Source organism: Equus caballus, chromosome 18, assembly GCF_041296265.1.
Source record: "Equus caballus isolate H_3958 breed thoroughbred chromosome 18, TB-T2T, whole genome shotgun sequence".
Taxonomy (NCBI): domain Eukaryota; kingdom Metazoa; phylum Chordata; class Mammalia; order Perissodactyla; family Equidae; genus Equus; species Equus caballus.
In genome coordinates, this window is record NC_091701.1 from 26,888,105 (window position 1) to 26,904,169 (window position 16,065).

Here is a 16,065-nt window from a genome sequence, read left to right on the forward strand (position 1 = left end):
TATCACCTAAGGCCACAAGTGTAATTCTCATAGAAGAGGATGACTTTCTCATACAAGTTCCTACTGAATATCTGTGTCTTTTTGAACTTAAACTTCTGCTGCTCCTATAACATCTGGTCACATGATGGGCACCTGATAGAAATGCCTTCCTTCAGTGGGCCTGACAAAGGAATCAATCCAACTGTTGGGTATAAGGGCAGCTGCCCCTCTTTAGCTCATCAGGACTGCCATGGTGTGTATCACCACTCCAGAGAGGTAATTAAACTACCCTAAAACAGTATTTTAAGGAAGAACAAGCTAGAACCAGTATTCTTTTTTTCTTCCTTTCAAGATTGGCCCTGAGCTAACAACTGTTGCCAAGCTTTTTCTTTTTTTTTTCGCTGAAGCGGAGCGCGCAAACTTAACCACTCGGCCACGGGGCCGGCCCTTAATGTATCATCTTTATTAAATCACATAAAAACACAAGTGAACACCCCGAATGATCCAACCCCAGCCTAGCAGACTTAATAAATCAAGGTTTCATATCATGGGGCTCTTGGTAAAAAAAATTGTAACTTATTTGGAACCTTATCTTAATCCATGTTTTCTGTTGCATGTGGCTATATTGTCGCTATGGTATCTGCCTCCAGTGCAGCCAGACAGCTGCCAAGTGAACCACCTCAGGGCTAATAAACCCCTTGCTGGCCTCTCAGGGCAGATTACAAAAGAGGGGTCACACAAAATTGTAAGTGCCAGTCACGAGGAAGTGTGGAGTATTGGAGGAGGTCATGAAGAGGACGAGACTGCCGGTTGACCCACGAGCTCGACCGGGGCAATCAGAGGCTCCATACCCCCCTCCCCTGTCCTTGAAATGTACATTCTACCCACCGTTCCCACAGTGGGAGCCATTTTCAAGGCCGCAGCCTTGAGAGAGCAATGTGTTGTTGAGACCATCTGGGCGGTAGATGTGGCTGAACCCCGTGAAGGCCCCTACGTAAACTTTTAAGATTCTGACAGGCGGGGCGGAGATCTTTCCATCTTGCCAGGGCTCAAGACAAGCCTCAGATGTAAGTTCCCTTGTTTATTAGACTTGCCGCCTACCAAGCTGGAGGGGCCTCCCTCTTTCTTCCGTTTCTCCACGCCCTCTGTGCATGGGGGGCCAGTTTCAGATTTCGTCCAAGAAGCTCCCAAGATTGCTAACCAACAATTTTATTCCAAAGGAAGGTCTTTTTTATTTATATGTTCTATTATATGGATAAATAATCTGAATCTCAGAGAGCTTAAGTGACTTGGCCAAGGTTGAATAAATAACAGTGTCAGAATAGAGGCCTGCATTCTGATTTCTTCACTTTCGGTATCACAATTTTTCCATTTTCTCCTCAGTATTAAGGAGGAACATTGAGGACAAACCTTCAGGGCTCTGAACACTCAAAAAGGTGCATCCTGGAATGACAATTAACGGTGAGTTCTAGGGGTCGATCTGAAATATGATTTTAAAAAGGAGGGTTCTGGAGATTAACTTGCAGGGACATGTCATCCTTAACTTGGGCCATACATACCGAATAATTTTTTTTTTTGAGGAAAATTAGCCCTGAGCTAACTGCTGCCAATCCTCCTCTTTTTGCTGAGGAAGACTGGCCCTGAGCTAACCTCCATGCCCATCTTCCTCTACTTTATATGTGGGACGCCTACCACAGCATGGCTTGCCAAGCGGTGCCATGTCCGTACCCGGGATGGGACCCGGCGAATCCCAGGCCGCCGAAGCGGAATGTGGGAACTTAACTGCTGCGCCACCGGCTGGCCCCTATACCAAATAAATTAAAAAAAAAAAAAAAAAGATTGGCAACAGTTAGCTCAGGTGCCAGTCTTTAAAGATTGTCTTAATGTGTGCCAAACATTGCATACCACTGAAAGCTATGACACAGATTTCTAGTCTAATTGCTTTGTATGACATGAGATTATGACTTAACTTTCTCACATATTTGAAAGGGAAGCTTTTCCTTTTGTGAATATCCTGCAAATCTCACAAAACCATCCAAGCCTGGACATCCAGGAGCTTCTCTCTCGAACTCTGTGGTTCAATAAAGATGCCCATCTTACAGTTATTGTTAGGCCTCCCCCCAAAATGTGTCTTGGATTGGTTGAAGTTTGACACAAATAGGCACACAGCAGCATGTCAAAAATGATACCCTTTGGATCCTTTCTTGTATTTTTCTTCATAAAGAAACGTTCAGCTAGCGCAAAGGCTTTTCAGTGGATTTCAGGACTGTTAGGAAACTGCCCGAGTGGGCACACCAGTGTGAGAGCCACTGCCAGAGCGAACGTCACAGCATATGCTAGATGAGCACCCTCCTTTCTCCCAGGTGGCTTCGGGGACCTGGGCTGTGTTCTCTGAAGTTCTAATGCAACCTGTCCAAGGCCGCATGAACTTCGTAGCTGGGGCATCTCTTTGTGGGTCCACCCCCGAGTGAGACAGAAGCACCAGCTCTGTGAATTGGAGGTGGCTTCTTGGTTTCCCAAGTTAGTAAGCAGAGCCTCCTCATGGCATGTGAACATGCTCAAGCCAACCACAGGACAGTAGAGACTTAGGTTTTTAAGCCCTTGCTAGAAGGCAAAGAAAGAGGAAGTTTCCTCGGGGCTTAACAGCCTGCTCCTCCCCCTGCTAAATTCTTAACCGCACATTTTCCCCATTAAATCAGAATTGATGAAATCTATATAAGTGTTTTTGAAAATTGGAAATCATATTGAAAAATACTGATATTGTTGACTATACAAGGCAATTTCTTCAAATCAAGTAATGATGTGATGTGTGTGGTTAACCGTATCTGCGCAGGAAGTGGTTTTATTTAAAAGTTTTTGTGCTCACCCCCACCCCCTGCCTTTTTTTTTTCTCTAGTACTGAAATTAAGCAGCATCCAACACAGCCCTACTCTTACGACATGTGACTACTTTACTGTTTTCCGTTTTTGTTGAAAGAGTCATTAACAGTTAGAAGTTGATGGCAGTTTCAACAACAAGTCGTCACCGAGAAAAGGTGAGTTTTAACTTCATATTGAATGTGAAATTTAAACTCAAAAATGTTTTTTTCTAGAGTATCTTACGCTTTGGTGTGAAGATAGAAACATTTCTAAGTGTTGGCACCTGTGATTGAAACAGCGCTTTATTTCCTTTGGTACAGAAAAGAATATTCTTTTCATATTTGCAACTGTCGATATCTAAAGTCCTTTAAAAGATATTATACTAGGATCATTTGCTAAGATTTTATACGAAAATATTAAAGACAGATAAGGTATAGTTTTAGTTTGAAAGTGCTTTTAAAAATAACTGCTAGAGAAAATGTGGGCCTTTGCATCTTTAACTGATTGTTTTAGAAAAATATCTACTATTCAAGATCCAGATAATGAAAAAGAAAAAGGCACATTGCACCAATGAGAATAACATCTGAATTGCAGTGTGAAAGATACCCAATGTAAAGTGTTGTATTAAAGTTAGCATTAGAAACCCTCAAAAAGGCGTAATTTATTAAATTGCTATTAAAAAGCAGGAAAGTTTTAAAATGCAAAAGAAAGCTCTATATTATGACATTTGAATATTTTTTCCCTAAATTTTCTTTAAGATATCATGTGAAAAGAGAACAAGTTTCTGTTTCATAAACAAAACTCTATGTTTAAAAGAGAAGTCACAGATCAATTCACCGTAGGTTACTTCTGGGAAAAGAGGCAAATTAGAGATACATTTTTGTTATTTATGTAATTACATAGTTTTCCTTCTTTGAGATTTCCCAAAATAATAACCTTAGAAATGAAAAGGACTTGTCAATCACAAACTGACAAGAACTTTTATATTAACTTCTTGCTTTTACAGAATGTCTTTGTATGCTGTAACATATGTACAGAAAATATAAAAGTATTGCTAATCTTGGAGACAAATACCTAAAATAAATCTAACTGTAGATTTTTGAAAGAATTTTAATAAAAGCTCCAGATATGATCCACTCTTCCCTAATATTATTTTTATTGTTCTGTTGGATGGGGGAAGTGATGGCCCCCACAACACCTATTTTTTTGTGTTATTAAAAAATGGTTACAGAGTTGATAAGTGGCAACAATTTTCTTTTCTTTTATTGTCTTCTATTGAGAGACACATATAAATGCTTTTTGATGTGGTCAATTTAGTAGGAAATTATTAGGCATACTGATACACTCCATTTTAAGACCTCTTCAACTGTCAACCCTGAAGCTAGCTACTTGTTGACTATTAAAATGATCATGAATAAATGGAGATTAAGACTTGCTGTTCAATACATTTTTTATTGTTAGAGTGTAGGAAGACCTGGGTAACATATATTTGCTTTGATGTTCTGATTAGCTTTTCAATTTGTTGCATTTCCTCACAATGGAAAGCATTATTTAAGTCTGTCTTCAATATTGTGGTTCTGAACCTCTGCATCTATAGAATCTGAATAATTCAGATAGTTTTGGTTGATATGTTATTACTTGATTTCATTTTATTACAAAAGAACATCACATGAATAAACACATGTAGTACTTACACATTAACAAGAATGAATAGCTACATAAGCGTTTGGCACTGAATAAAAGTACGCTATGGTTTTTTAAACCATTTAATATTTTAAAAGCCAAATTCTTTGTAAAACGATTGTTTCTTGCAGACACTATTAAATTAAAATATAGATATTTTACGGAATCTGGATAAAATTAAGAATTAATTAGACTAGCTTAGTATGGATTTGTAAAGAGCAACAAGTAGAGATGATAGACATGTAAACTAAGATATTCTCAGAATTTTTTGTAAAAACAGGTAAAGCATTATCTCTGGAACGTATACCCCAAATTTTAAGAGAGTCAATTACAAATGATTATACTTTTGTAAATTTTAAGTGAATAAATAAGAAACAAATTTTGGTGAAATGAAAACAATGCAGAAAATCTCATTTGGAGAGTCATTTCAAAGCTGATGGATTAAAAGAATATCATGTTTTTCCACTTGGGGCCAGCAGTCAGCAAAATTCAGAAAGGAGACATTTTTTTTCCTTGATATTCCTCCTGTCGTTCTTTTTTAATGACTTGTTCTGGTGTGGCCTGCTCTGTCCCTAACGTAGGGTCCTCCAGCCTTGGTACCTGGAGGGACAGACCCTACCCCTCCTTCCATCCCATTCCCATTGTCCCTAGAGTTTACTCATCCTGTTTCTCAGCACTTAGGGCATCTGATAAAAACAACCTATGCTCACAAGAGAAGGCTACAGAGCTTTGTTTCTTTTAACATCTTAGCTGGGCCTCCCCACTCCCCCCAGGCGAGTTTTAATATGGTCTCTCAGCAGACAGGATCCGAAAGAACAGCTAAATGTTAAGGACTTCCGTCTCAAGCGAGGGGACTGATACTGTGGCAAATAGTTAGGGGACATATTTTGGGGCAGAAAGAGTGTCTGTGAACCATTGGTCTTGTCTGTGGTATTTAAACACATAATTTCTGAGAATGTTTTATATGAAGGGTCCATCACAGAGATGTATCCATTTCTCTAAGATATTCCTGAGGAAATATATACCTTTCTTGTCTATCTTATAAGTGTAGTAATTTTCATCTGCTACACTTTCTAGTAGTAGATGAAAATTAATTGCACTACATCTTCAGACTATTTTGGTATTCCCACACACTTAGAAAATATTTAATAATTTAATAATCAATTGTCTTATGTATGTATTTTAAAAATCATTTAATGTCCTGAATTAACTCTTTGGGTACCAGAAACGAATTTTAGCACTGAAAATAAATGCTATGTCGCTAGACTTTAAAATGTACTTTTAAGTATTCTAAATTTCAGCTTTTAGTAGACAATGCTCCTTGGTTTGCAAATGATGGAAAATAAGTCAAAATTAGCCTAGGCAATAGAGATAAGCATTGATCTGTGTAAGTGAAAAATCCGAAGGACTAAGTCAGGCATGGCTGGATCTAGGAGCTTACACAGGATTGTCAGAATTAGGTCTCATTTTCTTCATTCCTTCTCTCTTTTTTTCACTGTGCTACAAGAAGTCTCTGACAAGCTCACATGGAGTTAACAAGAAAGCTTCAGGTTTACATCTGACTCTTTCAGCAAACTTTGTTGCAAAAGAACACCTTTCCTCTATCCCACAGCCAAGGGCTCAGATTGGACTGAACTGGCTCACATGACCATATCTGGGCTGATCATTGACTGAGGCACAGACACCCTGAGTGACCAGGCCTCAGTTGCAGGCCCACTAGCATTGAAGAGCTGCCTGCATCCACAACACACGGAATCTCAGCTGAAAAGAGGGGTTTCCACATGTAGAAACTAAAATGCTTCCCCGGAAGAAAGGTGGCTTCACTTCTCATGGGGAAAAGCCACAGAACTCTACTACACAGCCACATACAGTCACGTTTAAAAGCATTACTCATTCAAATTCTCCAAACTCTATAATAGGAAAGAAATAGTGACAGTTTAAGGGTAGGTCTGAATGAAACAAATGTTTCACTTAAACTGAATTTAAAAATATTTTTCAACAGCTATTTTATGTATGAACTCTCCCCACAATATTTATCTTTAAAAGCTTATAGTATGTGCTACTTGTAGTTTAGAACTACTATGTGGTACTAAAATCTAGTATGAGTATTATATTAATAATTATAATGCAAAAAAGTTTACATTACAATTATGAATATATGGTACTTTGTCAAGTACCATAAACAGATATAAGGAATGTTTTATTAAGGCGCAGAAATTTATCAAATATTTTTGTATTCCTGTTATGCGCCAGGCAATAATCTAGAGAGTTTTTCAGGTGTTGCATCATTTGATCATATCCTATCAGAGACATCAGGACAGTTTTGGAGGAAGTATTTGCAGCAGTTTTCAGAGAAAGCTAGGACTGGGGAGATATATATTCTTAAGAATAGGAAGGGGATATGTCAAAGCACCAAAACATGGAAAAGTGAGTTGTCTAGTTTTGTTAACTCGAAGTATAGTGGTAGGAGAAAAGGCCAGAAAGATAGTTTGAGATCCTAATACAGGGACCTGCTGAGCCGATTATGACTAAGCATTATAAGCAACAATAGCTTTGTTGAGGAGGGGAAATACGTCATCGGATGTGCACATTTTGCATCTGGACGGGCTATCTAGCATCAGGATTTATTTGCTTCTTCCATATACCTCACTGTTGATGACATACTCTTCGGAGTGTTTTGCAGAAGTTCTGGCAGTCAGTGAAGGGAGATACTTCTCTGAGGCCAGGCACCAGCTTACCTCCCCAGATGCTTTGGGGTTCTTATGTAGGCTGGGTTTATAATAATCTTTTTATTTTCATTTTATGAAAGTCTTTTTTGTTTGTTTTTAATTTGAGAGTGAGTGATAGAGCAAGATGGCTCAAAATCAAAATAAAGCCTAAATATAAAATTTTTAAAGAAAATCTTTCTCACATTCCTGTTTTTGTAAACCCCCATTTACCCCAACCTTAACAGAACAGGCAACCACTTTTCATAGTTATTTTTTTAAATCCTCCACACTTTACTTATGCAAAAAGCATATATGCACATGTATATGTGTATGTATATATTCTCCCTTATTATATTAAAAGAAGCATACAGTACATATCTCTCCATTTTGCTTTTTTATTTTAGTAAGATCTTGGAGATATTTCCATAATAAAAATAAGAAATTCTCTAATTCTCTTTTTTTCATAGCTGTACAGTATTCCACTGTATGTTGTATTGTACTTAATTTAACCAGTTTCTTATTAAAAGAGTCATGGGTATTTTCAATGGTTTGCTAAAATAATGAATGTTTTAATGTGATGGTGTAAATTTGAAAATATGTCTATGGAATGAATTCCCAGAAGTACTATTTATTTAAAAGCCAAGAGATAAAATAGTTTTGATAGTTATTGCCAAACTATCCATCATGTTAGTTGTAACTTTTTGAATTTCCACCAGCACTTAATGAGAATGCTGGTGGAAGCTCCATAGCTATTCCAACAGATTGTGTTACCAAATTTTCAGATTTGCTAATCTATAGAAAATTGTATCTCAATATGATTTTATTTGGTATTTCTGTTATTATGGTTGGAAGTTGAGTTTGTCTTCAAAAGATTAAAGGTCTCTTTGTTTTTCTTAAAAAGAAAACTGTATCATAAAGGACCAAAAGCATTAGAAGTTCAAATCTTAGAATGAGATGTTAAAGTAAGCAAGGAATTTGGGCTAGCATATGTAAAATACTCTTTTCGTAAAGCTTGAAATAGTCAATAGCAAGAACAGGAATGAAATATGAATGTTGAAGTGAAGGAGAGGAGAAAAGGAATGAAATTAAAGAAAACAAAATATATCCGGAAAGCAAAAAGGTCTCAGAGGATACTAAGACAGATGGGGCTGATCACCAGCTCAAGTAGATAGATTAACCTGAAACAGAAGGAAGAGTACTTTAATGAGTGTATATGTAGATGAATTGGAAATGGATAAGATGAAGTGAGGAGAGGAAGTTGAGGGAATACTTGCTTCCAGATTTATATCTTCTCTGAAACGGTAGGAAAGCTCACCTGGTGAGAGGGAGTATTTATGGGCTGCCACAGAATGGGAAGAATATCTTATTTTAAAAATTGACCTTGTCAATAACACACAATGCAATTGTGGATTTTAAAGTGGATTTTTCCCTTTTGGAAGACATCAGCCCAATTCAATCCAATTCCTTAAATAATTTTGAGCTCCAAATAAGTACACTGTGTTGTACCAGGAATTACTGGGACACAAAGAATCAGTGTACTGTCTAGCTAGTGAAAACTTTAGGTAGCTTAGTGCACTAACATAAGAATTTAAATGTACATTTATATGTATAAATTAATGGCCGTAGAAATATTACAGAGCATGCTATTGTCAGAGTTCCAATGGTTTCATTTTACCAAATGCAATGGCCATTTATGTGTCTTCATATTATCCATCATCTGAGCTACATTTGATACAATTGAAACTCTCTCTTCATTTGACTTCTGGGATATTTCATTCTCCCAGTTTTTCTCCAAATTGACTGGATGCTGCTTCTCTGTCCCCTTTGCTAACTCTTCTTCATCATCCAACCCTCTAAATGCCCTGCACTCAGTTTTCAGATTTCTACCTTTCCAGTCTCATTTCTTGTCTTCTAAGTTTATTCCTAGGTGATCTTATTTAGTACCAGGAGTTTAAATGCTATCTATTTTCTAATTAGGTCTCAAATCAAATCTTTTCTCTTAGCATTAAAACTACAGATGCAATTGTTTACCCAGCATCTCCACTTGAATGTCTCAGAGAGACATCAAAATTAGTATGCTCAAAACTGAGCCTGAGGCTGGCCCCGTGGCCAAGTGGTTAAGTTCGTGCACACTGCTGGGGCGGCGCAGGGTTTCTCCGGTTCCCATCCTGGGCGCGGACAGGGCACCGTTCGTCAGGCCACTTTGAGGCTGTGTCCCACATGCCACAACTAGAAGGATCTGCAACTAAGATATCCAACTATGTACGGGGGGTTTGGGGAGATAAAGCAGGAAAAAAAAAAAGATTGGCAACAGCTGTTAGTTTAGGCGCCAATCTTTAAAAAAAAAAAAAAAAAAAAACCAAAAAAAAAACCTGAGCCTGTCCTTACTGCCCACCCCTCCTCACCCGACTTACTTTTTCCCTATTTTCATCCATCTCAGTTCTTGGCAACACCATTCATTCATCTATCTGTTCAGGACAATAAACTAAGAATTACCCTCAATTCTACTCTTTCCCTCACACTCCCTACCCCAAAACACATCCAATTCATCAGCAATAAGCAGAGCCTGAAAAATATTAACTTACCTCACATTATCCTGTTGGCTTTTGAAAAGTGTTATCTTTTTCTTTTCAGACTAATGGCTCTTTATTTATTTATTTTGGTTTGTTGGTATAATGACTTTTCCCCAAAGAACTTGCTAAATGATATATGTGACATTTTGATGACATCACAATTTTATGTACCACTACACTTAGCATTTCATTTTCTAATTTCAAGATAGAGAAAAATTATACAAAAGATATGGAGCAATGTTGGTTTGCACATTTTGAATGAACTCAAGAAGTTTGAGGAGGTAGCAACTTCTACAACTTTCCAATCAGGGTTTTTGGCCCTAAACGTGTTTTTCTGAGCTGTAATTTATTAAATACACTCTGAGGGAAAGAAATCTGTAAGTCTCACAATCACTGAAAGTGTTGTGAAGAACAAGATGGAAGAAAAAGAGGAAATTTAGTAAATAAAAGAAACTTCTTTGTATTACATTTTATGTACAATTCTTTTTCAGATTGTTGCTGTTACTTATATGAACACATTTTTTAAATCTATTCATATATTTTTAATATTTATAAATGTCAATTAGGTATCTTGGGCTTTCATTTAATAGATTTTCTCTTGGCAGGAATGAATTAGACACTAAGCAAGGGGGAGGTGTATATCAAAATGTCCCAAATTCCCTCACTTCTTACCCCCTCTACTGCTGTTACTGTAGAATTCTCCTGATTTGTTTCCCTGCTTCTGCTTTTCATGCGATAGTCATTCTCCAAGAAGCAGCCAGAGTGACCTTCTTAAGACTTCAATCATACAACTCTCCTAGTAAAACATTCCAAATGACTTTCTCCTAAACTTCAAATTAATTCAATCTCCTTTCATGATTTGCAAGGCCCTCTTTATCTCATTACTCTGCTTTCATTTTCTTAAATAGCCTTTGGATATGGGGGATTCTGTCCTTTTATTGTCAAATGGTTTAGTGGCTATCTTCACGTTGGACTGAATGGTCCATGAGGGTATTGACCTTGTCTGTCTTCTTACTACTGAATACCTAGAACCTAGAACAGTGGTAGGCATATAATAAACACTCAATGAATAGTTGATTAGTGAAAGAATAACTAAATAAGAGTTGACTGTGGGCTATAGAATCAAGGAGGGCTTTACAGAGACTTGTGACTTCTTCTGGGTCCAAAAATAGGATAAATTTAGGGGAAGAGAAGCTAGAAACATATTCTAAACAAATGACACTTAATGGGTACATGTTGAGTAACCTGGCAGTGGTGAAAAGTTGGATTAGAATCCTGGATCCATTATATACTATGATGACTTTCCGAAACTCAGAACAAATAACCCACCATCTGAAAACAAATTGCCATAAACTAAAGATAAGCACCAACCACCTCTAAGCATTTAAATTTTAAGCTATTTTGCTAAAACCATTGTGTGAAAATTGAATAATTTTATGTTTGCTTTAGATTCATTTCCTAAAAACTTAGAGAACTTCTTGCTCTAGTCTCTACTGATGTAACACCAAGCTTAGAGTCAAAATGAGATATATTTTTAAACGAACCGTGAAAGGTAGAATGCTTGGGAAACTGGGTGCTGAGTCAAGGGAAATTTTTGTTTCTGTTAATTTATCCTTCTGCTTTAACTAACTTCATATTAGAGTTTTAAGGTATAGAAACTGAGCAGTGAAGCCCATATTCATTTTTCTGCTAAGTGCACTGAATCTGAGCCTCTGTATAATATCACCTATTGGTAACTTGATGGATCTCCTAAAGAAGTAGAATTAAGGAGGGAAAAGGAAAGTTGATTACTCCAGTGGTATCTCCAACACTGTAGTAGGTATTATGGTATTATAAAAAATAGACAATATTCCCTTATTCTTAAGATGCTTACAGGATCACGAGACATTCATCAATATAAATTATTAGGGTGGGATTGTTAATAATCATCATCATAACTATATTATGCTATTATATATAATGCATATTATGTATCAGGTGTTTTTCATCCCTAATAGCATTTGATTTCCACAAAAATCATGAAAGGGCATTAGTATCCCTATTTTAAAGATAAGCAAGTTAAGGTTAAGTAGTTAAGTGCCCAAATTTACAGAGCTATTTGGTAGGCTATGGCATGATTTGTAGGGAGATCTGGGTAATGGGAAATCCATGTGATTTTCACTATGCCATGCTACAATTTCTAAGCCTGTTAAGTGTTAGCAATTAAGCATTGTTGGACTTCATTCATGAGGCCCCAGAGTCTGAAAGGATCCTGCTTTGTTTGATGTCTAAAACAATGCCATCTGTGAAAAACCTGTTGCTTGCTCCCTATATACATTGCCTTATGTAGAGGTGTTATAAAATACGTGAGAAAAAAACACTTTGTGCCTTAGTTTCTGTCATACTGCAAGTACCTTTTCTATTTCTCTTTTTCTATCTCCTCTGGACCCTATGTCTCCCCTCAGCCCTTAAATCCCAAAATTCCTTCTTAGACCATGCTGTCCTTAATGAGAGCAACTAGCCACAAATGGCTATTCAGCACTTGAAATGTGGCTAGCCCAATTTTGAGTGCCAAATAAATATGAGATTTTGAAGATTTAATACAAATAAAGAAAATGTAAAATATCTCATTAATATTTTTACATTGATCATATGCTGAAATTATAAAATTTTGACATCTTGGGTTATTATTAAAATTAATTTCACCTATTTCACTTTGCTCATCTAACATGGCTCTCAGAAAATTTTAAATTACGTGGATGACTCACCTTATATTTCTAGTGGGTGGCACAGCTCAAGACCATCCTCTCTTCTCACAAACCCCTTTGACCTTTTCATCCACTCTTATGATTTAAATTCAATCCCTCAAGCATGGTCCTTAAATTTCTATCTTTGACCTTGGCCTCCCTCCCAATATTATTCCTCATTTCTGATTGTCACTTGATACCTCTTCCACGATGTCCCATCAGCAGTTCAAACTGAATACGTCCCAAGTTAAACCCGTAATCGACCTCCCCACAGAATCCTTGTCATTCTTCTAATTTCAGCTGAGACACCTCTATTCCGCAAATCACCTAAACAGGTAATCTTGGAGTGTCTGTGGATGCCTGTGGATCACTTATTTCATACATTCAATCAATCAACGTGTTTTAGGGGCATTCATTCCCTTCTCTCCATTTTTACCTATTATCATAGTTACTAATTTGGTCATCCATTAGGTAGACTATGGCCAAGGAGTCTTACTTGCTTTCATACTCCTATTTTTCTTATCTCTTTATTTTGTCTATTTCAGATTTATTTTATGTCTTCAGGATGATGATTGGGTTCACATTAATTAATACAAGTAAGAATGTGTACTATCTATTTATATTCTATTTAGAGTTTCAAACGTGATTTTGCTTACACTGTTTTACATGATCATTCCAGCAAGCTAGTGAGAAAAGCAGCATCTTTTAACAGATTTAAAAGAAGACAATGAAGCATGAAGAAACTGAATTGTTTGAGGACATGTTGAGAACATATTTCTCTCAAATTCTAGTCCAGAACTTTTTTATTCCTTACAGAGATAGTAAAAATAGTAAGAGCGCGGCTTTGGAAGTCAGTTCAACCCTGGGCTCCGCCATTTGCTAGATAATATGTATGTTATTTTGTGCAAGTCACTTAATGTCTCTGAGCCTGAGTTTCCCCATCTATAAAAATGAGGAGATTCCTCACATGATAAAAAAGAAAATTATGTATGCACAGAACTTAGCCTAGTTTGTGGCACATAATAATTCCTTTAAAAAAGTTAAATGTAGTGTGGCTAGTAGCCATAGTAGAAATTGTTTTATGAGGTTCTCTTGAATCGAATGTGACCATTTTTTTCCTTCGTTATGATATAAAAATCATGCCAGGATAATTTCGGTTTATTTCAATTCTAAGTATTAAGATAAGATTATGAAACTCATCAAAAGCAATTTCTTGCTATTAGTTTCATTTCCTCAGTACAGCTGTGTGTGGGAGTGTAGTATAGCTGTGTGGGAGAGAAGGAGGAAGGCTCACTCTTTTCTTGTTTGTTTACCAATTTTTGGTTGATATGGAGATTTTCCTTCAAGCAGCTCAACATGTGAACTCACCAAAAATACCCTTTAAGTTTGAAGAATTAATGTTCATCACATAGAGCAATTCGTAAAGTGGTTGGCAGCCATTGAGTCTTGGAGGTGAAATTAAAATGAACCAAAGAAAAACTACAGGAGCCAGCCCAGTGGTGCAGCCTGGGGTTCATCAGTTTGGATCCCAGGTGCGGACATGGCACCACTTGGCACGCCATGCTGTGGTGGGTCCCACATATAAAGTAGAGGAAGATGGGCACGATGTTAGCACAGGGCCCAGCTTCCTCAGCAAAAAGAGGACTGGCAGTAGTTAGCTCAGGGCTAATCTTCCTCAAAAAAAAAAAAAAAAACCACTACAGAGACAGGAGAGAGGAAAAAAGTAGAATTCTCTTCCCTCACTTTTATTTTATATCTAATTTTTGCCTAGGGTGGTAAGGTGGTAACATAGATGGCTCAGGAGGCAGATATGCTGGCGTCCTGGAAAAATGATTCTGAGAGGGAAAAATAAGAAAGGAAGTTGGGAGACACAGGGTCTAGGTTGCTGATCCAGTTAGAGAAGTCATTTTGTTTCATTTTATTTTCCTCCTGGGGAAACCTGCTTGGCATTCCATGTACGGACGTTGGGTGAATACGTCAACCTCAGTCCTAACTCTGAAAGCAGTTGGTATTAGGGCATCTGATTAATGAGAGCAGGTCCAGCGTTGGGAAGTGATTGACAAAATGCTCAGGAGAGAGGGGCTGGCCCGGTGGCGTAGCGGTTAAGTTCACATATTCCAATTTGGAGGCCTGGCGTTCACCGGTTCGGATCCTGGGTGTGGACATACACATGGCTTGTGAAGCCATGCTGTGGCAGGCGTCCCACATAAAGTAGATGAAGATGGTCATGGATATTAGCTCAGGGCCAGTCTTCCTCAGTAAAAAGAGGAGGATTGGCAGTGGATGTTAGCTCAGGGCTAATCTTCCTCAAAAAAAAAAAAAATGCTCAGGAGATAAGTAGCTGTGGTGTTGAACTTGGATAACTAGCTCTATGTTGTAGGCCAGAGGGCATTAGGTTAGAAGCCTGGCTGTAGAGGGTAGAAAATCAGCGTGAATGGAAAACTAGACCTTAGATAGTACGGCAGATGGGTAGAGAGTATGACTTGAGGCAGGGATGGGGGAAGGCAGATGCAGTGGTTGTTCTGACTCCCTCTGACCGTGATGCACTGTATCCACATCCATGTGGCAGCTTTTGATTGGAGAAGTAGGAAAGAAACACGAGAATCCAGTGACACTTGGGACTGGGAATCCAACATGGTGACAAACCTGAACATGTTGGAAATGCTCATAAAACTGGAGGGATTAAAGATAGGGGATTTCAGACAGGCACCAAGTGCCAGCAGTGTCCTGATACAATACAGAGCAACAATATTGACAAATAGAGTGTCTGACTTTAGGAGCCTACAGTCAATTTGGGCAGAAAAGACACACAAGTCAAATAGAACACAGAAAACAATAGAAGTCAGGATACGATTATCGGCCAAAATGTGATAGGAACAGTAAAGGAGGTCAGAGCAGAGAAGGGGGAAAAGGAGAAGTTGCTTAGCAAGAGCAAGGAGCACAACACGATTTCCTACTCTTGGTAATTTGGGATCATATTGAACAAATTATACAAATAAATGAAATAATTTTAGTCTCCGGTGAATCTCTTCTAAAGCAGTGGTACAAACACAGGCTGTTGGTTTTGTTGTCCATTTCCAATCCTACCAGCTTGGATTTGAAAACAATAAAACATAGAAAATGATATTGATTAATATACAGCAGAAACTCTGCTCAACCCACACATCAGAGGAGCAATGCTCCTAGAGGTGATTGACATGAGGGGTCACAGTCACAAATGCTCCCATACCACACAGGATATCTATGCAAATCAAGTGGGAAGGGAGAGAACCTGTGCATCAGGGAGGACTTGTCCTGTGTACAGGATATAGAAGCTGTCTGTCCCCAGCTGACGGACACCGTGCACATCTCAACGAGTTTTCCACATCTTCTGACTCTCCTAGAGAAGACATACAGATGTATACCTTTTTTAAAAAGTAAAAATCTTCATTTTTCCATTAGAAACTGATTCAAAACTTTGTTTAGGCCCAAAAATATGTCTGTGGGTTGAATAGTGTTGGCGGTCTGCCAGTTTTCTACCTCTTCTTGAATTTATAGC

The 16,065-nt window shown here is 37.8% G+C and overlaps 1 protein-coding gene across 2 annotated transcripts in view; it reads left to right on the forward strand.

Moving 5' to 3' along the window:
- The first annotated feature begins 813 nt into the window (after positions 1–813).
- Positions 814–16,065, forward strand: part of ARHGAP15 (Rho GTPase activating protein 15) — a 607,941-nt gene continuing 592,689 nt past the window's right edge. The window contains exons 1-3 of one of the 2 annotated variants that reach the window (XM_001915565.6): positions 814–1,046; positions 1,363–1,440; positions 2,876–3,013. The gene's annotated coding sequence lies outside the window, so the exon portion shown is untranslated. The remainder of the gene's footprint in view (positions 1,047–1,362; positions 1,441–2,875; positions 3,014–16,065) is intronic. The other variant, XM_023622852.2, reaches the window with a different exon arrangement.